General features: G+C 39.9%; 1 protein-coding gene across 7 annotated transcripts in view; it reads left to right on the forward strand.

Moving 5' to 3' along the window:
• Window positions 1-22085, forward strand: part of NCOA2 (nuclear receptor coactivator 2) — a 191221-nt gene that overhangs the window by 67334 nt on the left and 101802 nt on the right. The gene's annotated exons all lie outside the window — the stretch shown is intronic.

Here is a 22085-nt window from a genome sequence, read left to right on the forward strand (position 1 = left end):
ATCTGATTTGGGAAAGTGCTGAGCACTGATAACTGTAAGCGAGGCAGCGGGGGCTGAGGTTTGAAAGTGCTATATAAAGCACGCTGTAATGCTAAGCACTGCGAAGAAATGAGGTCTGAGTTGTGCCAAACTGCAGACGAAATTGTGTTCAGAACTGGGGAATCGTTTTGACCTTAAGGCTGGCTTTGCTTTGGTTAGGAAGTTAGGAATAACAGAGTTATTCTAAGTTGAGAGTAACAGTGGGAGTAACCCTTCTGTTTGTTGAGCTGGGCTGCACCGCTGAATTCACAAAGAAATGATTTGTTCCGTCTTCTAAAAAAAGGGTTTGAATAATGTGCAGTACAGAAGGAATCGGCCTATATGGCAAATACCAGGAGGGAGGCAGCTCCCTGCTTTGGTTCTGTATGCTGAGCAGAGCAGAGGTGCCCTGGAAGTTCAGTGACACAGTGCAGGGCACACGGAGCCATACAAGCAAGGGCAGAGTGCGGGTTGCTCTGAAACTTCTGGCATTTCCTCCCGCGAGTGCCTGCCTCCATACATTGATTTCAGCATAGATGTCTGTATCGCGCAGTCTGATTTGGGGTGCAGGAAGCAGGGCATTTTTTGATGCTGTCAACTCAGATAATATATGTGCGCAGAACTGAAATGACAAGGAAATTCATCGCTCATCCCTGGCACATGCCTCTTGCGCCTGGTTATTGTATCAGATACAAAGCGCCCAGTGTTTGTAATACACGCTATCAGAATGGCTTGAGGTCAGAATTTCAGCTGCATTTCTTCAGTCTCAGGATCTGTGTTTTCCCAGCATGGTGTCCGCAGTCGACTACGATAGCGCCGCAATCAGTAGATAGTGGGGAAATTTTTGGCCGAGGCATAGTTAAGCTAAATATTGTTTTAACTCAGCTAACCTGAATGCAGAATATCTAACATTAGATCAGATTTTATGAATTAACCAAAAGCACGGTGCCTAGAGACACAGCAAGCGCGTTTGCCAGATAAGCTGTTACTCTGTGTTGCAGAAGAGGGAGGCAGTAAAAGAGCTGAAGCTTTAATAGTAGCTAAATATTACATTAAATACACAGAGTAAGAATGCACATTCCCCTTCCAGCCTGCTCACGGGGGATCCGCTGCATCTGGCTCTGCGAGTGGCTGCAGCGCTGCTTCAGGCACAGAGCAGGGTTTTCAGGGCTGCTTTCTAAGAAAACCTGAGGTATTTTTGTTTGACTACTGCCCTGCAGGGGAAGTGTTTATTTAAATCCTTGTGTTTCAAATATTTAAAATTAAAAAAATAATAATAATAATTTAAAAAAGAAAAAAAAAAAAGGTGGGGAGAGAAGGGCAGAAATGGCCTGCATCTTAGCAGCAGAAGTTAAAAATGAAATCCTTTGCTTTGCCCACAGCGTTGGAAATGATGTTGCAATTAGACTGATGCAACAGCCCCCGGTATAGAACCAACTCGGAGGCTGCTGCAGGGAACTGAGGGTGCAGCAGCGGGGCACCACTGTGTGGAGCTGCTCAATGGTGGAGGGGGGGCGAGCAAAATGCAAACCCAGGGCTGTGGTGGGAGGGAGCTGTGCGTTATCAGCGTGCCTACTTCATTTCAGCAGCACATCTATGCTGCTGTGGAAAATCTTTCCTGCTAGGTGAAAGAAATAATGGAAATGGAAGCTAATTTTGAGCTGGTGTATTTTGAAAGCCGCTCATAATAGCGGAGTTTATTCATAGCACTTCATTTTATTTTTTTTTGCAATAGAAAAGTAAAATTCCTTTGGGTTAACTGAAACATCTGTTGAACAAATTGATTCAGTTTCACGAGTCTGTTACTGATTCTGAGGAGTGGATGGTGCTTTATAGAACCGGTACGGTCTGAGGTTTAGAGCCCATATCCTCTCGTGTTTTTTATTATTATTAAAGTAAGGCATTTTGAAGTGTTATGTTTTCACGAACATAGCAATACCAGAGTTAATATTTTTAGTATTTTAACTTTTCCTTTTAATGAGTTTTCTCCTCTGTTGTTTTTAATCAACGTTGCTTATATCTTTATACAGTTTCCAGCTTTTGTCCAGTTCTTAGTAACAAAGTATTTGAGCGATTAAAAATAAAAAAGAAAGCCCAAATCCACCTTTTTCAGTGCACTTCTGCTTGTGTTTCCTTGTTTCAGTAGTTTCTTCCACTCTGTTGCACTTGTGAAGGAAATCTGTATGCCAGCAGTATTTTACTTGCTCCCACTGCTGTTGTCTCACGTGGGAGAGGCTGCAGACTCTCCTCCTCTGGAGATATTCAGGACCCACCTGGATGCTTTCCTGTGTGACCTGCAGTAGGGAAGCTGCCTTAGCAGGAGGTCGGACTCGATGATCCCCAGGGGTCTTTTCTAACTCTTACAATTCAGTGATTCATCTCAGACTTCACAGTTGTGGGAAGAATGTTATAGGTGACAAATCAGTTCATGACTTCATGTGGTGGAAGCTAAGTGTGTCATAAGAGTCAGAACTGATGCCACTTGAATTAATTAACAAGGAAACATTTGAATGCAGTTTATAAGAGTTTGTTCACGTGCCTCAGAAATGCATTGATTCAATCTCATACACATGAAGCAACTTATGTTTCTCAGATACATTTCCTACCAATATAATCAACGAAGGGAAATCACAGCTAAGTGTGATGTTAGCACGCAAATGAAATTATGTTGTTTTGGCTTAACCATTAGGTATACAAAATCAGTGCCAGTGCTTTTTGGGTGCTGTGTAACTAGCAGTATTGTTTTGACACGTTTTTCATTCATCATTGAAGGGGAAAAGCTGAAATGAATTTAGACAGCGAATACATGTGTTATTTGGGGTGCATATGTGATGTAGATAATATGAGACTGACATTAAACACACACATTCAGTGTGATTGTAAGCTGTGCTGTTGTCAGCTTCTTGGTCAGGGTACTTGACTACTGTTTTTGGAGTAGCTTGAGTAGTAAAGGATGTGAACTGAAGCTGATAATACTTTATAATTTTGCCTTAATGGATATTTTCCTGTATTTTTTATTATGGCTATTTTTGAAGCTTTAATACATGTTAATTATGTGGCAATTCAGCTGTTGTCTTTAAGTAAAAGATAATGCAAGTATAAGTGTGAGAGACAGCAGTGCTGTATCATTGCTGTGTTTTTTTCATGCGAGGGATTGCTTCATTGGAAAGGAATGGAGACATATAGCTGAGTTTTGTGAGGGTGCACTGGCAGTTTAAGGAGCTGCCCTGCTGATAAGATGTTCCACGCTCCCGTCGTGTTAGCTTTGTCCTTGGTGCAGCTCCCTGTAGTCTCGGATGACATGAAATGAAGCGAGGGGGAAGTTTAGTGGCTGAAGACTTGTGCCAAGTCTTTTTGAAGTTGTATGTAACAGCTGTGCTGTAGCTAAAGAAAGTCTTTCTTTGGCTCCCATCGTAACATCTGCATAATCTTTAACAGCAGAATTGTTCCACTGTGATGTATCATTTAGCTAATCTGAACTGCCTTCATTGAGTTCTTTTTTATTATTTTTTTCATGTTAGAAATGCTCACAGTATTTCTGGGGGTTGGGAATAAGATTGCAGGGCTGTGGGCATGAATACTTCCATGCAGTCAGTAGGCCTCAGTCCAAAATAAAAGTAATTAAAAGAGATGAGATGTAGAATTTGTCTGTAGTTTGGCAGTGCTCTTAAGGTAACTGCAACCTTAGTCTGCACCCCGAGAATTGGATTTCTCTGTGTCCTCCCAATTTGGAAGGTAGAACCTGAATATAGGGCGACTTTCTGTGAGGATGTCACCAAAGTCGTGTCATTGCTGCTAACCTCAGTCTCATGACTTCTGAAACAGTGCCTTGCAACCCTGCAGCGGAGGTACTGCCCTGCCTCCTTTGTGCCACGTTTTGGGCTGGACCAGGTGGCCGGCTCTGCAGCTCCTTGACTGTGTGGCTGGACCAGAGTCTGTGCTGAGGGTGATTTGGAAGGAGAGATGGTAGGTCTGGCCTCTTCTGGTGGCAGATGGGCTTGTGAGCTGCTTCGGAGCCATGCCTGTGCTTGGAGAAGGAAGAAGGGGGCCGAGAACAGGTGTATGAGTTACACTTTTTTACTTGGAGAGTTAAGAGAATTTATTACACACAGTGTAACAGCATTTGAAGTTTTACCTTTAGAATTTCTTTAGTATTTATTTACTTATTTATTTTATAAGAACTTCTTAATTGAACCTTCATTTAATCTTCTCCCAGTCTGAGACTAAGAGGTCTGTAAGAGTTGTCCCCTCCATTAGTACTGCAGTGCTGGCACGTTTCACAGTTACAGGATTGGATCCGATGACCAGATGTTAAGAGGCTGTCTCAGAAAGCAGGTAGTAGAAGTGCTGACTCTTCTCTGTATTAAGTGTTTTGGAGATCTAGGCTGTAAATAGCTTTATAGTGAGTATTTGAATCCAAGCTGTATGTCAGGAAACAAAGCTGGAACAATATGCTGTAAATTAAATGTGTTGTTGGGGCCTTTTTTGTAAGAATCATCATCATATCTCGTCGTCTGAAGTTACTGGAGATATGCATTTGGTATTTAATTCATCAGTCTATAGATGTTTTCCTGCTGTAATCTGTTAGGAAAGTAACTGTCAATGGAAGAGCGGAGGGCTGATTTATGTAATTGCAGAAGTTTGATTTGAGCGATCCAATTAAATAAGCAGAGTAAGAGAAAAGGCACAGGGAACATCCTGCTGCTTATTAGGGTTATTAAATGGTATTTTCAAAGTTATCTTCTGGTCAAATAATGATTTTTTTAGAAAAATATTATTTATACAGAGAGAACTGTGTTACTCCACATGCTCAGCGCCTATAAAAATTGAACATACACTTGCCACAATTAAGAATTAATCGTGCACTGTTGAGAATAACAAGGCTGCTATTAGAAATTGCTTGAAATATACAGCATATTGAGTGGAAAAAGACAGACCTGCTGGTGTGTGTAGCCAGTAGTGTAGGCTGCCTGCCCAGTGGGACACGCAGTGACCGTCAGCCAGCCCTGTGCATGCTCTGATGACAGCTGGGTGTTTGGGGCTCACACATGTATAGCACATGTGCTTCCTGACGCCTGTGGAATATTATTAGGCCTTAGAAATGGAGATGCCTGACAGCAGTATTTTAATATATGAGTTTTATCTACTCATTTAAAAATAGAAAAATAGGATCTTAAGGCCAGTCTTCAAAACTGAGCACGTTTTAACTTTTGTGGAACTGGAATGTATTAATGTGAACTAAGCGATAGTAGTGGAGTACTCGCTTCAAAAACAGGAAGTGCCCACATTATATAAATTGCATAGTTTCGGCTGTCATAAATGTGGTTTCAATGCAGTTGCAGGAGTAAAGCCCGAAGTAGTTATAACCAGCTTACTTCCTCTTCCAGTCAAAGTGCAAATAGCCATATAATTAACAATCTGTGGCTCGTTTTCTTTAACAGAGTCAAGTGTTCCATTTCACGTAGTCCATCCCTGTATAAACAGGGAACTCGACAATCTGAGGAGCATTTGGGAACCTCGATATTCCCACTCATAACCAAATTCACAGAGAGGATCTTCTCTCACCCTGTGCTTGGCAGTGATGCCCAGCCTGGCCCATGTCCAGGCCCTGCCTGTGTCCAGAGGAGCCTCGCCAAGCTGGCTGCCAGCCACCATAAACTGCACGGGGCAGCAGAACCTGCCACAGAGCTGGTAGACAGCTTCTCTCTCCAGGGACTTCCCTCCTTACATTTCATTACAAATTGGCTCTATTCAAAGTCTTTTATCATTAATTTTTTGAGGACTGATTGCTCAGTTGTTTTGGACAGCTTTTTTTTTTCTGAGTTAATTCACCTACCCTGTCTTCACCTCTTCTGGTGTGCTCAGTATGGCAGAAAAATACTGCAAATATAGAAGGATAAGAAAGTTCCCCTTGGCTCCCATACTCGCAAGTCATTTCAAACATGTTTTGGGCTGTATGGGGCCTTTGAGGAGAGCCCCAGCTTCTCATCCAGAAAAGGCCAGAGAGGAGCCTGTTGAAGGATAGGCAGCTCTCCAGTAGAGCTCTGGGGAAGCCCTCCCTGCTCAGCTGCTGAGATGAAGGCACTTGCCACATAGCCAGGATCACTAGTGGAGCTTTTCTTATTCTGACAGCCTTGGAGAGGCTTTTTGTCATGTGAGAGGCTGCGTGACATTTTGCAAAGCCCTGTAAGAACCTTCAGGCTGAGCTCAACAAACATTACTCTGTCCTACACATAATATGATGGCAAAGAAACATTTTCTTCCCTTTCCTCTTCCACTATCAGATAAATAGTGGATAGTGTTTACTCAAGGTCTCGTGAAGTATTATGCATTTATGATGACAATTTTTTACTTTATGCACGAAATAATCGCTAAAACAACTCCTTCATACTGTGCTACCCAAGCTTTTCCAAGATGGCTAACTCAAACAACATCAGGTGCTGACGTTTAGTACAACATCTGTACGTTTCTTGAACGCTTCTAGGGACAGTGATTCCACCACCTCCCTGGGCAGCATGTTCCAGTGCCAGAAATCAGGACAGTTTTGCTTGGAGCTGTTTTAACGTGGAAGACAAGAGAAGACCAAGTAAAGTGAGAAGTAAGACTTGCGAAAAACTGTGGTTGTTTGAGGTGTTTCTTTCATTCTAAAACCTTAAGATTCCTTCTTGTTCTATGAAGAGAGACTGAAGGAACTGGGGCTGTTTAGTCTGGGGAAAAGAAGGCTGAGGAGAGTATTGCTCTCTTCCAGTATCTGAAAGATGCTTACAGTGAGAGCGGGGTTGGTCTCTTCTCACTGGTGACAGGTGACAAGATGAGGGAAAATGGCCTCAAGTTGAACCAGCGTAAGTTTGGGTTGGACATCAGGAAAAACTTCTTTACAAAGAGGGTTGTTAAGCACTGGAATAGGTTGAGTCACCATCCCTGGATGTGTTTAAAAACTGTTTGGATGTGGTGCTGAGGGACGTGATTTAGCGGAGGGTTGTTAGTTAGCATAGTATGGTTAGGCTGTGGTTGGACATCTTTAAAGTCTTTTCCGACCTGAGTGATTCTATGATTCTGGTCTTCCAGTGTTTTAAGAGAATGTGCAGCTCCCACTCTGAAAGGGCAGTGGTGATACAGCTTACATTTGAGCTTCTCCGTACTCTGTTCTGTGCATAGGTAATTAATTATAACATAACTGTAACATTATCATCACTCATTCAGAAAAGCCTTATCTTGGGCACTTGCCAGAGTTTCTCATGTGTTTCTTGGCTTAGCGTGACATGGCTGTAGTTTCCTTCATGGTTGCCTTCCTAATCCAAGCTCAGGTGTTGAAACATGCTCACATTGTGTGTCGCTTTCTCACTGAATTAAGTGTCTGGAAGGGTCTGTTTTGTTAAAGAGGGTGGTAGGACCAGTCAGTTCAGTGCAACGAATAGGTTGCTCTCATTTGTTCTGTAGTATGGTCCCAGAGGTGGTCTGTGGGCCAAGATGAGTCTGCAGGAGATGTTTGTCTCTGCTTTTTGACAAAGGAGCTGGGGAGTTCAGAAGCAGCAGATGCTGCCCAGCACCTGGGTGTTATTCAGAGCTTGTTCCAGTCCAGTTTAGAGGACAGGCTCTAAGGCACAGGAGGGAGCTCAAAAGAAGAGCCTCCAACTCTACCTTTTTTTGGACCAGTCTTATTTCATCTTGGCAGCGTATCTGGGATAACTCTTGTGGCATGTGCAGGCTTGTCAGGTCATCAACTACCATGAAGACTCAGAAGTAATGTCTGTGAGAATCAGGTGGTGGGAGGAATCTATAGCCAACCACCAAAACATAATGGCAAAGCCCTAATAAGAATTGACCTCTTTTAATTGAAAACCACATCCTTCAAGACGGTTTGTTAAAAATGCTTTTATCAATTACAAGCATATAAAAAGCGTACAATTTGCATATGACATAATTCAGATTCTAATTGCCATTCGAGAAGTCAAATAGTTCTGAGGAGACACGGTATTATTGTAGATTATGTTATACTTTTATATTGCATTTAAGGGAAATTTAAACATTGATTTGAGACAGTAACTATTAAATGTGAAAAGAGCATAAGAAGTTGGAATAGCAAAAATCACAGTGCATGTAAATGTATTTGTCATTGGTATGCTGTGATAGTCTATAGAAATTTTATTATCCTGAGATAATACACGTACCCATTACATGAGAGCACTGAATATTTATTTAATAGATGCAGGTTGTCCAAAGCAATTATCTCTGTGCTCAGTTGTGTATTTTTATTATCACAAGGTTAAATACTAGATGAAGATTTCAATTTTTTATACTATTTACATTTTCTTTAAATACCGCATTTTTCTGCATTGACTGTTGTACAAATTTTCACCCTGAGCATTAAAGGAAGCATTAAGCTCTAGCTGAAATGAGGAGACTCAGGTAAAAACAAAATCATATGAAAATCATGTACAAAAAAGGCTTTAAGGTTTTAGTTTTAAGATCTCAGCTTGCATTATTTCTCTCTTTCAGCTGATGGTAGGAAAAACTCTAAGTTACTTTTATGCTTGTGTATTTAAATAATCTGCATTACTTAACTCAGGCTGAAGCACAGAGATGCATATACTGTGGTAGAGAGTCACTGCAATTAGTCTTGGCCGCTAGTATTTTCTGCAGGATTGTTGTTCTTTAATTAAATTGAATGAAAGCACCAATTCTCCTGCATCGTACTTCCCTGCAGTTGGCGCTCTGTGAACCCACATGAAATCCAGGTACTTGTAAATCCCACTGAGCCTCATCAGGCTGCCCTATGGTTTCTGGCCTGAAAGATCTGCTTCCTAGGGATAGACTTTTTCTCCTTGTCAGGAATGGGACCCTTGCAAGTCAGCTAACCCGACTGCTCAGATCAGTGTTAAACTCTCCAAATTGCCCCAGTAATATGAACGGCAGTATAATTTCATGCTCTATGCCTGCAAACTTTCTAATATTTCTTTTTGAGCTGTAGAAATACTAGAATTGATGCACTCTTTAAAGGAGCTATAAGCACCTGGGTTCAAATCCTGTGTATTTTTATTCTGGTGGGACCTCTACTGAGCAGTCGTCTCATTTAGGAGATTTCTGAACTCTTGTTACTGTAATGTTGCAGTTCTTATCTTCAATAATTTAACGGTGGTTTCAGGGCTTCTTTCAACTCTTGGTCTTAAGATCTTTCCATTTTTCTTCCAAATCTGGTTTCTATTTCAGCCAGACTTTTATTTTCCAGAAAGAAGAATTACAGAGTTCAGGAGAAGTAGTGACACTTCAGCATTCTGTTTGTTTTCTGCAGTGTTTTAAAATAATCTTCTGTTGCTGTTGCTAATAGGGGGCACAAAAAAATGTAGAAAAAAATCAGCATTTTTCCAAACACATCTAGATTTATTCAGACATGAGGTTCATAAACCAATCCACGGTCTGTCTCATCTACGAGTTTGTTAAAGGTTTTAGACAGGAGTGATGGAGGATGGATCAACGTTTTTCTAATTACATGTTCAGACAGAGCCGTAGAAGTATCTCCAAGTGCAGACACTGATTTAGAAGTAGATGTTTTCTGTTTTGCTTCTGACACTACCTGCATGTGTTCGTTTCTGAATCGGGTTGGTAACAAAGCACAAATGCAGTAAGCATAGCTGACAGATCCCAGAGCATCAGTCTTTGTTTAGCAGCTGCTAAGTAAAATCCTATGGTCTTTGTAACGAAAGAGGTAAGATGATAATGGGCTGTTTCAGACTGATATTGGTTAATATATTTGGGGTAATTCTTATTCTTCTTTATATTTTTTATTTCTTTGTTTTTATGTGAATGATTGTGACTGCATAATTTTAATTCTGAGTGTGAATGCATTTTAGGTTATGAACTGCTTAGAAGTGATTGAATGTTATTCATTTGATTATTCCCTTGTATATGTTACTTGACTGATATTTTCAGAGGCACCGGCTTGCTTTTGTTCTCTGTTGCATTTTCAAAGGGTTTAGCATGTAAGAGTCAGACATGAGACACAGCTTTGCAAGTATTCATGAGTGTCGACTTTAGTTTGTCCTTGGAGATAGAGTGCACGTGCATAAATACTGAATTTTAAAAAAAGGAAGTAAAGGATCACAAATCTATCCCAATTCATAGACTACAGTAAAATACGTGTCCTTGAAAACGTATCTCTTTCTGTATAACTTTTGTTAGAAAACGTGGGGTCTGGCTGTCTTCTTTCCTTTGAAAACTGCCTAGCAAAACCCACTATAGGTAGACTTAAATCCTACGATACTTGTGTTAAACAGTCTTTTAGCATAACCATCTGTCACCTTTGGGCCGTCTAAATTAGCTTTCTAAGAAATTATAATAAGGTCATATATTCTCATTTATTTTTAGCCTTCTTTGCTATGGAATGAAAGCTCACGAGGTCAGCATGCACTTGTGTACACACACACTCATGCTGTTCCTTCATCTCCCTTCACAGAATCATAGAGTCATAGAATGGCTTGGATTGGAAGGGATCCCAAGGATCATCAAGTTTCAACCCCCCTGCCATGGCAGGGCCATCAACCTCCAGATCTGGTACTGCTCTCTTTGGTGGCAGCTTTAACTGTTGGGGCTTTTTGGTCACGTCTTTTGGCAAAGCAGAGATCTCTGAAGTCGGAGCCCACACATTTTGGGCAAACAGGTATAGGTGGGAGCACCTAGACATGTCCGGACAAAGGGAAAGGTTGCAGCCTGAAATAATCTTAAATCTTATTAGTTGCGTGTGAATCCTAGGAATGGGAAAAGATAGGCTTTTCACAAACGGTCTGGCTGTGGGAAAAGCTTCCTTCAAAGCTTTTGCCTTTCTAGGTGCAGAAGTCAACCAACCAGGAGATGCAAATCTGTGGGAGATGAGGCTTCATTAATTCTGTTGTTTGCGGGACTGCTTGTTGTGTAAATATTTTAATAATAGTAATAATATCAGCAGCATAAATGTCTTCATTCAACCTTCTGTTACATATTCAATGTTTACATTAAAAATGTGGGGATATTCATGTGAAAATCCTAATTTTCAAAGACACTTTCACAAGGAACACAAAAAGTTAGCTGAAATGCCTGCAGAGCTTCACTTCCCCTCTCAAGGCACATGGAGCGGTTGCTCCCCTCCCTTCCAAGCTGCAGGTACAGTGAGCTCCTTCCAGCCACGTTCTGCATGTGGTTCCAACTGCACACCGCCAAAACTGCTGGAGCTCTTTACGGGGAGGATTTAGCATGGTTGCTGGGCTCCAGGGGAGTTCATTGAGAAGAACAATATCTCTACAGTACACTTACTGAATATGGAAATAATAATTATTAAGCTAACCAACAAGAAATGTATTCTTAATAAAATGTGTGGGTAGGGTTTTTTTTCCTTCAGTGTAATCATATGACTGTACAATACAAAAATTGCTTTGAGAGTGGGTCAAAGATTACACGTAGCAAAGACTGCTGTGATTGGTTATGAACAAGTGAAAATACAGTAAACTTTTGACCCGGCAGCAGCAAATGGAACTGTGTAAAGCACCTACAGATGGCAGGGTTTAACATATAGTCGGTCTCTCGCCCTTTCACAGCAATTACGATCATATTACAGCGGGCACGGAGGGGAAGTCGCTTTGTAACTGTAATACAGTGCGTCTTTGAAAGTTTTGCATATGCAGTTGCATGTTTCATTTTGGTGCAGCCATCAATTAGCTCAGCAAAAAGAATCCAACTTCTGTCGTTCTTGTTTGCCTTAATGGTTTCCTGAGCAATGTGCCAAGTTGGTTTTGAACAAAAAATCACTTGACCGTTCTGAATAATTTTGATAATTCAGGCTGCAGGGTATTTATTGCTGAGCCTTAAAGACGTGATGAAGGTTTTATGTGTCCTGCTGCTGCCGTGGGGTTGAAGGGATGAGGAAGTGTGACTTCAGAGAGACCTGGGAAATGGCCCTACCAATAATCCTATTTAGTTCTTGGTTTCTTTTTGATGCATGCATTTTTCCAGTATAGTTTTGATTAACAAGATCAGTGGATAAACTTCATTTATTAGTCTGACAAAAAAATATTATGACATGCAGGCCATTTGGCTGGGCTTTGGTTTCATTTGTACCTATGAAATCACAACTGACATCAAGTGAGTCTTGTGAATGAGAGACTGATTTCCTGTGCACTTTGTCAACAAAGTCAGAAGCCTGGTTGCACTACTGGCTTCGGAGCAATGACTGCAAAGCCTTCTGAGCACAGTTCATATAACCTGGGGCCTATCAGGGAACTGGCTGAAGTGGAGGATCTTTGTGTATTCACTTCTCCCATGTTTGCCTTTGCTGTTATGCTTTGACACGCTGGCAGTCAGGAAAGCAAGTCTACATTGTAGAAGGTGTGCTGCCTCCTGTTTGTGATGCAACCACTATCTTCCTTCCCATATCTTTACTTTATAATCTGATGCGTATGCCAGATGTGGAGGGGTGCAGGAGGAGCACTCCAAGCTTTCAGACCACTCCATGAAGGGAGTTATTTTATTATAACTGCGGTTCACAAAAATTTGCCTTTGGTTTTCCAGGATGACTTTTACAGAGAGTGGAAATTGCAAGCATATGGTAGTAAGATAAATAAGATACTGAAAAATGTTGTTTTGAAGGAAGGAAGAATTTTCAAATACTGATAAAATAAAGGTGTTTTTTTTCTCTCTTTTTTTTTCTTTTCTCTTCATGTTGAAGCTTGCACTTTACATTGACTGCTGGGTTTAATTCCATTTGTTTTTGGAGACAAATGTATTCACTTTAGCCATGCCTGTACCTGCAGCAAAGAGCTGCTGCTGAAAGCTTTAAGGCACTTAAATGGCTCAGTGACTGTTACCACATGAGTTTGATTGATTTTGTCACACAGGATTTTGAAACTTTCCAGTTTGTTAAAATACAGTGAAATGGAAACTACTCAAATGGCAAACAACATACCTTATTGTCAACTAATTCTTTCTGCTGACTTTCAACTCTCCCTCCAATAACAAACAAACAAAAAGTACCAAAACAACTTGGTTGTTTAAAAATATCACCCGTCCATCCTTCTCTTGTACTGATGAGCAGAAATCAGGTGGCAGAGGGCTGGCCTCGGTAGGAACTCGTGGGTTGGCAGAGTGACCCAACAACAGACTCGTTAAAGCCTGATTGAGTAATCTTGATCTTCAAGGAAGGAGCGTAATTCTTCAACGTCAAAGGCTTGTCTCTGTTGTGGCCATGACTTGCTTGGATTTGCTGTTTGCGTGGCAGCTATTCCACCTGAAAATAGTGACTGTTGGCACGTTTCTGCCTTGTAAGTGCCAATTTCAAGTATATGTTCTGAATTTGTTCTTCTTTGGGGACATAGAAGAAAAAAACAGCTTGGTAGGGAAAGAATGTTCTTTAATGTATAGAGCGGAAAGGAAAATTAGTTAATAAGATGGATTTCATACTTGGGAAGTTATTTTAGCAACTTATTTTTGCCTTTCAAGATCTTTTTGATGTGCAGAAAGGGAGGTCCCAAAATGTTATTACTGAAACTTCATTGAAATATGATGGGATTATTTCCATAGCTGCACTGATTAAAGTAGAAATCTAAGTGAAGGACGTGGACACACATCCTATTTTAGGAATAATAGACTAACTGGTTACATACTGCAGGAACTGAAACATCTCCAACAATTAATATCTACTTAATAAATATGCTACATAATTCTGTAAAATGGAAAACGTTGACTTTTCTGAGGGATATATTAAATCTTTAACAAGTCATACATACTTCATAGCACCTGCATTTTTCTCTTTTTCTTTCTATAATAATTTCTGGAAATAAAATAGTTAAAATGACGCTTTCAGTATCACTTAAAGCAGCCTAGGAAGGCTTCCATTGTAAACTGAACAAGAAGTTCCTATCTGCTCTTTGGTAAGTAGGTGAAACTCCTGTGTGCCATGTTAGCGTAGTTTCCTTTCAGTGTTATCTAAATACCTCATTTAGTTTTCCTTTACTCTCACTCTGAAAAAGCAACAGACAATAGCTGTCACCTTGCATACAGATACAATAACGCATTGTGTGCTTGTCTCTTAACTTTCCTCCTATTCTGCTCCCAAAAGATAACTTTCCAGGCCTGGTGGAATTCTTTCCTTATTGTCCTGTATGGAAGTATAACTTAACTGGGTCAGTGCTTTCCTAGTCTAATTCAGGTGTCAAAGTCGAGTCACAAAAGGGCGCCATTACTGCTGTACTTCTAATATTTAGGTCACTACAAGTGAATTATTGTCACAAGAATATTCTAGATATTGAGAGGTTTTTAAACTGTCTTTAAACGGTTGGAAAATCATTAGAAATAAATTAGCATATAGATGTTGTTTGTCTGCTGCACGCTGAGCTAAACATTGGCTGTGGAACTTCACAATAAAAGTAGTAATTTGCCATTTAAATCTAGTTAAAAGCACTTTTATTCCTGATAGATGTAATTTGTTAGGAAATAGTAAATAGACAAGGTGCAGAGCTAAACCTCTTTTCACAGAAAGCACCAAAATTAAGGTGAAATACTTGCTATAAGAGTGAAGCTGCTGAATTTGGCACTCTTCATTTGTAAACCAGGTAGGAATGCAGAAGATCCTTGACCTGAGGTGAGGGATCTGATGAGAGATTTCTTTTCACCCAGCTGCTCATGCAAGCCGGAGGGGGCATCAGCTTCGGACAATGCATGAGATGCAGCAAACATCTCAAAAATGAAAAAAGGATCATTTGACCCTCATTTCCAATGGAAGTGGGAATGAGCTTGATGCTAGTCTTCAGCAGAAGAGTGTGCTTTTTGGGGTCCGTGTCAGCTCAGGTGACTGTTTTGACCTCGTGACAGTCAATCCCGAGCGCAGCCAGAGCAATATTAGTGTGCAGATTAGTGAAAGCTGATTGGCGAAAGCAGAGGCAGTGCCCATGTTTGCAGACGTGACCACTTAAAGCTAATAAGATTATAATAATTTACATAGTATCTACTTAAGCACAGGTGGTGAAAGTAGTAGTGAGGGGTGGAAAAAAAAAGGGTAAGGAGCTTACATATATGGGGAGAATTGTGGTGAAACATGCCTGACACGGCGGCTCTCTAGCGCAGGGGATGCGTGCAGCGCTGTCCTTGATGCTGATATCCCTGCTTATACTTAGCTGTATGGGAATCAAAGACCACACTCTGCAAAGACACATTACTCACCCGTTCAGTACATTTGTCTATTTTTTTTTTGCACCAGGTGTAAATACCAAGACTTTAACAGCTTCTCGTAAAAACCCCACACAGGAATTTTTGATGACATATGCATGTTTCGATTTACTGTCTGCAGGACTCCATTTGCACAGAGGAGCATGTATCCCTGAGTCTTCAAAACAACTTCATGCTTTGAAAGCTTAAGAAATTCTCTAAAACAGCATCAGGTTGCTTTGTTGTGGATGACTTGATCAGAAAATAGCAGCTACCTCCTTGCCCACTTTGTATTTTGGTACCCAAATTGAGCTGGGAGAGGCTAGGAAAAAAAGAGAGGGATTTTAAATCATTTTCCTTTAATTAATCCCAGGAAAATGCTGACAAATCTTGTCTTTTCTTAATGCACGGAGTGTATCTTTTAAGTTCATTTCGTTCTTATAGCACAGACAAGAGCTATTTTTTTTGTTGTTGTTTCAAAATGATACTTTGGTTTGCAATTGCCACGTTTCGGGTTTACCTCATTTTAGCACATGCAGAGGAAGGAGCGTGTGTGGTTTGAGATTTGTCTTCTTCCTTCCCACCCCTTTTTTTTTTTCTTTTCTTTTTTCCCTTTTCAAAAACTTGTGTTTTTCTTTTTATTTATTTATTTATTTATTTATTTTGGTGAAGTGGGCATTCTTACGTTGTTTTAATTGAATCTGGCTTTGGTGTGCTTTTATGGAATCATGTTTTATTCTGAAGTGTAATATGTCAGTGGTAATAATAGTGGCAATGTTTTGTTTGTTGTTGGTTTTTTTTTGTCTGTAAAATGTAAGTCTTTGGCTTGCTTAAATATTGTGCTATTTCAACAGAGTTAAGTTGTCCTTTGTGGCAGATCAGTGCATGTTATTCCTTCAGGGAAAGAAAAAGAAACAAACCAAAGGAAGACGAAGACACAACCTCACTTTTGTTATCTGCCTTGGCTAATGCATATGGACCTTGGGTCCTACTGCTCCTGCACTTCAGAGGGCAGCACAACAGGTTAATCTGTGCCTGTTGTATGCTCTTAAGTCCTCAGCAGTCTGATACAGCATCAAGGCTCCACCCTGAAAAATCAGGAGTGGTCTGATCCAATGCCAACAAAGCATTTGCCAACATAATCTTTGCAGTTAAGGACATGAGTGGAGCCTTGGACTTAATGTTAGGTAAGACAGTTCAGAGAATTGCAAGATTAAATGTTTAATCCAAGCCATTACAACTGTGATGTTAACTAACAAATAAACTAAACTGTCTTATCTTCCCACAGTGGCACAGTCTTATAAATGTTCTCAGAAGTAGGGATTTGCTTGGGGGTTGCAGTTAGTTTTTTGCAGAGCATTTCTTGCATGTTTATTTTTGCTTTAAATTTCTTTTTCTTCACACTAACATTAGGAAAAACACTACTTTTTTAGCTTGTGAAAATGTAAAATATATATATATATATCTTTGATTTCCTAGAATATTTGGTGGGCCTCAATTCTGTTTTAAGTAACTTCAGTCCTTGCAGTATGCCTTTCCTAGGTAGAAACAATATTTCTGAAGTAAATTATTTTCAGGCTGAACTGTTTGCGAGGTGTGATGAAATCCGTATCAGAAAATAATCTGTTGAAATACCTAGCAGTATCATTCATGTATTAGTAGACCGCAGCTGCTTTTTTCAAGTGCAGACTGGTCTCTGATGTGGTCTCCAAGAAATCTGCACTTTGGAAGAGACAAATATGTGTATCCCTGTTGAGGAGTTGCAGATAGCTTTGCTGATGGAGGTAGTGCTCTTTCCCAGTACCATTTCCTAGAGCCAGTCCTTTCTTGTTTTTTCCTCTTGGGTGTGTTTAGACTTATAAATTTGTCAAAGAGCTCACATCCACTGTGCATTCTCATGGGTATTGTTCAAGTTGGAGGCAGTATCTGGCCGTTTTCATAGTGCTGCTGTAAGCTGCAACCTGAGTAAAAAGGCAGCGTGCCTGGTGTTACCTGCCTACATACACCTGGCTCACAGAATGACCTTGAGTAGGTCATTTCATTTCTCTGTTCATCCTGCGATCTATAAACTAGAGATAATAAAACATATATCCGCCTTTGCGAAAGCTCTTTGAAATCCGTGGGTAAAAAGTATCCCATAAGGTCAAAATATGAATTATTTATCGCTACATGACATGCACAGCATGCAGACTGTAGGGTTATAGAAATCCTGTCTGTTCTTTTTCCCCCCGAGAATAGAAGTCATACCTTCAGAACTCCACTTAGAGAAGAAGTATTCGTTATAGGAAATCTAATATAATCTTTGTGTGCATGTGATGGCATTGAAACTTCGGTGTCTCCAAGGAATTGCTTTCAAGCAGGAGTGCCCAGCTTACTCTGATAAGTGCAAATACAGTTTTCAAAATAATAAACACTTCAAAAAATAAAGAACAAACAAAATAAGATCAGAAAAGTAATCAAAGTTTGGGGGAATACTGGATTTTGAATTTCACGAGTTCAGAACCACGGTGGTCTTACCGCAAACTGAAGGATCGCTTACTTCCAACAGATTACTAATACTAGTAGCCATTACCTATTCAATATTTAAATAAACTGATATTTTTAGTATGATTCCTAAGGTTTCTTGTAGGTCTTATTTATCATCAAAGTGTGGAAGGGGAAAAAATGCTCCTGTCAATGCTTACTATTTATATTCATTTAGGTATACGTTAGTCATTATCTTGTATTTTCATATATATGCACAGATCTACACACAAACACACACGTATGTCACATACTGAAAGCAAAAATAAGCGTATTCCAAGGGACTTTGTACTTGTGTGAACAGCTTCGACTCTACTTGGAAATCAGTAGGCAACCAGCAAGGTCTTGAAGGGCACTATTGTACATGCTCCTGCTGATATATGTAGCTTTATAATGGAGTTTCTCTTACGTGTATCAGTTTTGGCTTTTGGATGAGTTTAAGCAATGGACTTCAGCAAAGCACACTTGTAAGTTATCTAACGTAGAGATCCATGATATTAGCATAAATTTGAAGTGCTTGGCCTTTAATCCGAGTCCAAATATTAGCTCAGAATGATATCCAGGTAAATCCAAGTAAGCCTTTAACTATTTGGGAAAGGACCAGGCTTTCTAATACTAACAATAGAGGCAAGAGGGCTCTTGCAGAAATATTAGACCTCCCCTAGCGATAACAGACCCCTGGGTATTCTCGACTGTGCCATTGGATGAAGTATAGCTTTACACCTGAAGTCACATCCAGTCCAAAACTGTTGGAAGATGTTTCTAGAACAAAAATTGTGATGGAGAAGGGAAGCAGTCGTAATATATGTGGTTTAGAAGAATACACTTCTAGACCGTGGTAAGTTGTTTGATTAACAACAGTCATCTGCTCTGAAATATTTGCCTGCATGTTCCCTTCCATCTTGGCCCTCTTCCATTATGCTTTAGGCATAGTTTTGGTTGTTCTTTGCATTGACTTGATACTTTCATCTAGCGCTCTTCTCAGCTGCAGAGCTCCAGGTCTTTGCTGGTTTGATTTTTATTTATCGGCCCACTGCTCTGGTTCTGAGGGTGGCTGAGATGCTGCAAGATAGATATTAATAAAAGTAATTAATCTATACGTATAATTAAGCTGTATGAATTTATTTATATACATGTATATATTGAATCTCTCACTCTCTATATATATTGAAGATGGTAGGGATTCTATATAATGGAGGCTTTCTAAATGCCTAAAACAAAAATGGATACATTATCACTTCCTTTTCTTTCCCCTATCCTTCTCAATAATCCTCACTGAAAATACAAATGTTAGTATCAGTGTTATATAGGAGTGACCAGCTCAACCTTCCCTTTGCTGTGTTTCCTCCTTGTATTATGAAATATCTAAACTCTGGGTATGATATTGCCATCACAACTGAAGCAAAACCCTGCTTCAGTAGAAGGAAAAAAAAAAAAACCCATCACATCTAGGAGCTGCAATCATGAGATTGCCTGGCTTTCTAAAATTGAGGCAATTTAATTGACACTGTTACTTAATTCCCAGTGCATCACTCATTGCTTCCACTGGAGGCTCTCCCTTCTTGCTCCTGTCAAAAAGCATTCTCACATTTGTCCCTCCTCAATGCCATCCAGTCTAAGCCTCTATATGGCTAGCATATTCAGAATGATAATGAATCCAAAGTCTTCAGGAAGGTGATTTCAGAAATTGCTGCTCTTGGCCTATGGTGGCAGATATATATATATATATAGTTTACCATCTACTGGCTTCCTTCTAAAGTGGTGGTGTTTGTGGTGGTGTTGTTCTGGTGAAGACGGTTGTTTTATCTATCTCCATATATATATATACATATATATATATTTCTTTTGTTCTGGGTATCTTTGCTTACAGATCTGTGAGGGATTATATTTCTGGGGAGTCATTACTATGTGTTGTACTCACTCTTATGTAGGATTTAAAAATGAAAAAACTTTGGAAAAAATGCCTATCTCAAGCAAAGGAAATAAAAGGAAAGCCCTTCAACTGCCCAGCAATACTTTAACTTCAGTCTTTCAGTGGTAACATCAGCGTGTCACATTCATGAAGAGAACTACTCCCGTTGGAGCGTAAAACTCCATTTAATATTTGTTAACGGCCTTAGTTCATTTAAGCTATATTCTGTCCACACCTGTTAGCCTTTTGTGTGAGAGAACAAATGACCATTCATGAATTTTGGTTTTTCCAAGCTAAGTTTGAAGCCATTTCCAAAACTTGAGTGACTGTCAGTGTGGTAGTCAATGTGTAGGTCTCCCAGAGCAATAGCATAGAATCATAGAATCATAGAATTACTCAGGTTGGAAAAGACCTTGAAGATCATCAAGTCCAATCGCAGCCTAACCAGTAGCCTATCTCTTAAAAAACAACCACAAAACAATACTACAACAACAAACCTCTGCTAAATCATATCCCTGAGTACCACATCCAAACGGCTCTTAAACACATCCAGGGATGGCGATTCAACCACCTCCTTGGGGAGCCCATTCCAGTACCTAACCACCCTTTCTGTAAAGAAGTTCTTTCTAATATCCAACCTAAACTTGCCCTGGTGCAACTTGAGGCCATTTCCCCTCGTCCTGTCACAAGTCAGTAGTGAGAAGAGACCTGCCCCACTCTCACTGTAAGAACCTTTCAGGTACTGGAAGACGGCAATAAGGTCTCCCCTCAGCCTCCTCTTCTTCAGACTAAACAGCCCCAGCATCCTAAACCACAATTCCCATCATGCACAACCTGGAGAAAACCAGTCCTTCTGACTTAGAGGGTAGCAGCATCCTCCGTAAGTCAGTTGATGAGACTCTATAAGGGAGGCTGAATTGCGTTTTGTAAGGGCAGTAGTCATTCTCTAGATGTTGGATGTGGACCTGCATGGCTTCCTGCTCCTCCAGAGGAGGTAGTGTGGAAGCACAGAGTGCCTCAGTTCTCTGGCAGTTTCTTTGATTATCTGTTGGCTTCTGGTTGAAATTATGGCTTTTGAACCATGTAAATGACCTTACATTCCAATTATTTTAGAGATTGTCCTTTTGCTCCTGTTAAAATTGCCATCAAAATCTTCTCTGTGAGGCCTGTTTGTCTTGAGATGTCACATATCCCACCTATTTTCCATGTAGTACTGGCTAAGAACAAGCTGCCCAGAGAAGCTGTGGATGCCCCGACCCTGGAGGCATTCAAGACCAGGTGTGATGGAGCTCTGGGTAACCTGCTGTAGTAGGTAGCAACCCTGTCTACAGCAGAGACACTGGAACTAGATGATCTTAAAGATCTCTTCCAACCTAAGCCATTCTGTGATAAGTTGCTGAATGGGTGAAAGGATCTCTTGGTTGGTCTCTTGTCAAAGGGGTACTCTAACAATTCAAAACAAACGGCTTATATCATAGTATTTATTGTTACATTATTAACTGGAAGCTTTGAAAAGGTGAGGTTTTAAGAACCTCATATTTTTGAAAACTTGTGTATAGAAATTTTATTATTAAGAGTGATCTGTGAGATTTCAAGAAACAGTCCTGTGAATTGTGAAGTATAATATAACACTGATGTGTATGTGTAGAAGTTATCAGAATGTTACAGTATTATCTATACGTTCTAAATATATCAGATGAAAATGATTGAGCTGTAGGCTGTTCCTGAGCCTTTCCCTTCTGTCATGCATATGTACATCCTCTGCAGTCAGTTTTACAGAAAACTCGGAGGAAATAAGTTGAGAACTATATTTCTATTTTTATAGTTTGTTGTGTTGAACTTTTCTCTTAGAGTTAGCAATAGACCCAAGTCCTGACATGCTTCCTTTCTTATCAAAGACTTAAATATTCAACTATAAACACTGGGGTTATTGAGATTGTGTAACATTTTTGTTCAAAATTAGGTCTCTCTTAGACTTTTGTGTTTAATTCCTCCTATGAATAATTACTTGCATGCCTACATTTTGTCCTTTATTTGTATAAAATGATAATTACATTTCTTTAGACACATTTGTTTGTTCTGACACTAGTAGAAAACCTGCAGTGTTGTGAGAGAGAAGTCATACTTCTGCTGAGCACAAATCTGTCACGGCTTTAAATATTCCTGAATATCCTATGCTAGCAATTGCTGATATATTAGCATAAGGTTGTTTTTTCCTCTTTTACTCTCATAATTTGTAAAAGTTGAAGATCTTGAATTTTCATAATATTTCAGTTAAATTTCACTTTTGTCACATCAGCCTCAGCTGTTTAGAAATCGTCCTCAAGTTGATTTTATTCCATATTTGATTATTGAATTATTTGCCCTTGAAATGAATTCCAGCTACTGATACTCCTGAGACTTCTTTCACTTTTGTTTTACTCATTGCAGTCTTTGGCTCTCAGTTCACTCATCAAATACTGTT

This window comes from Excalfactoria chinensis, chromosome 2 (genome assembly GCF_039878825.1).
Source record: "Excalfactoria chinensis isolate bCotChi1 chromosome 2, bCotChi1.hap2, whole genome shotgun sequence".
In the NCBI taxonomy this organism is placed as follows: domain Eukaryota; kingdom Metazoa; phylum Chordata; class Aves; order Galliformes; family Phasianidae; genus Excalfactoria; species Excalfactoria chinensis.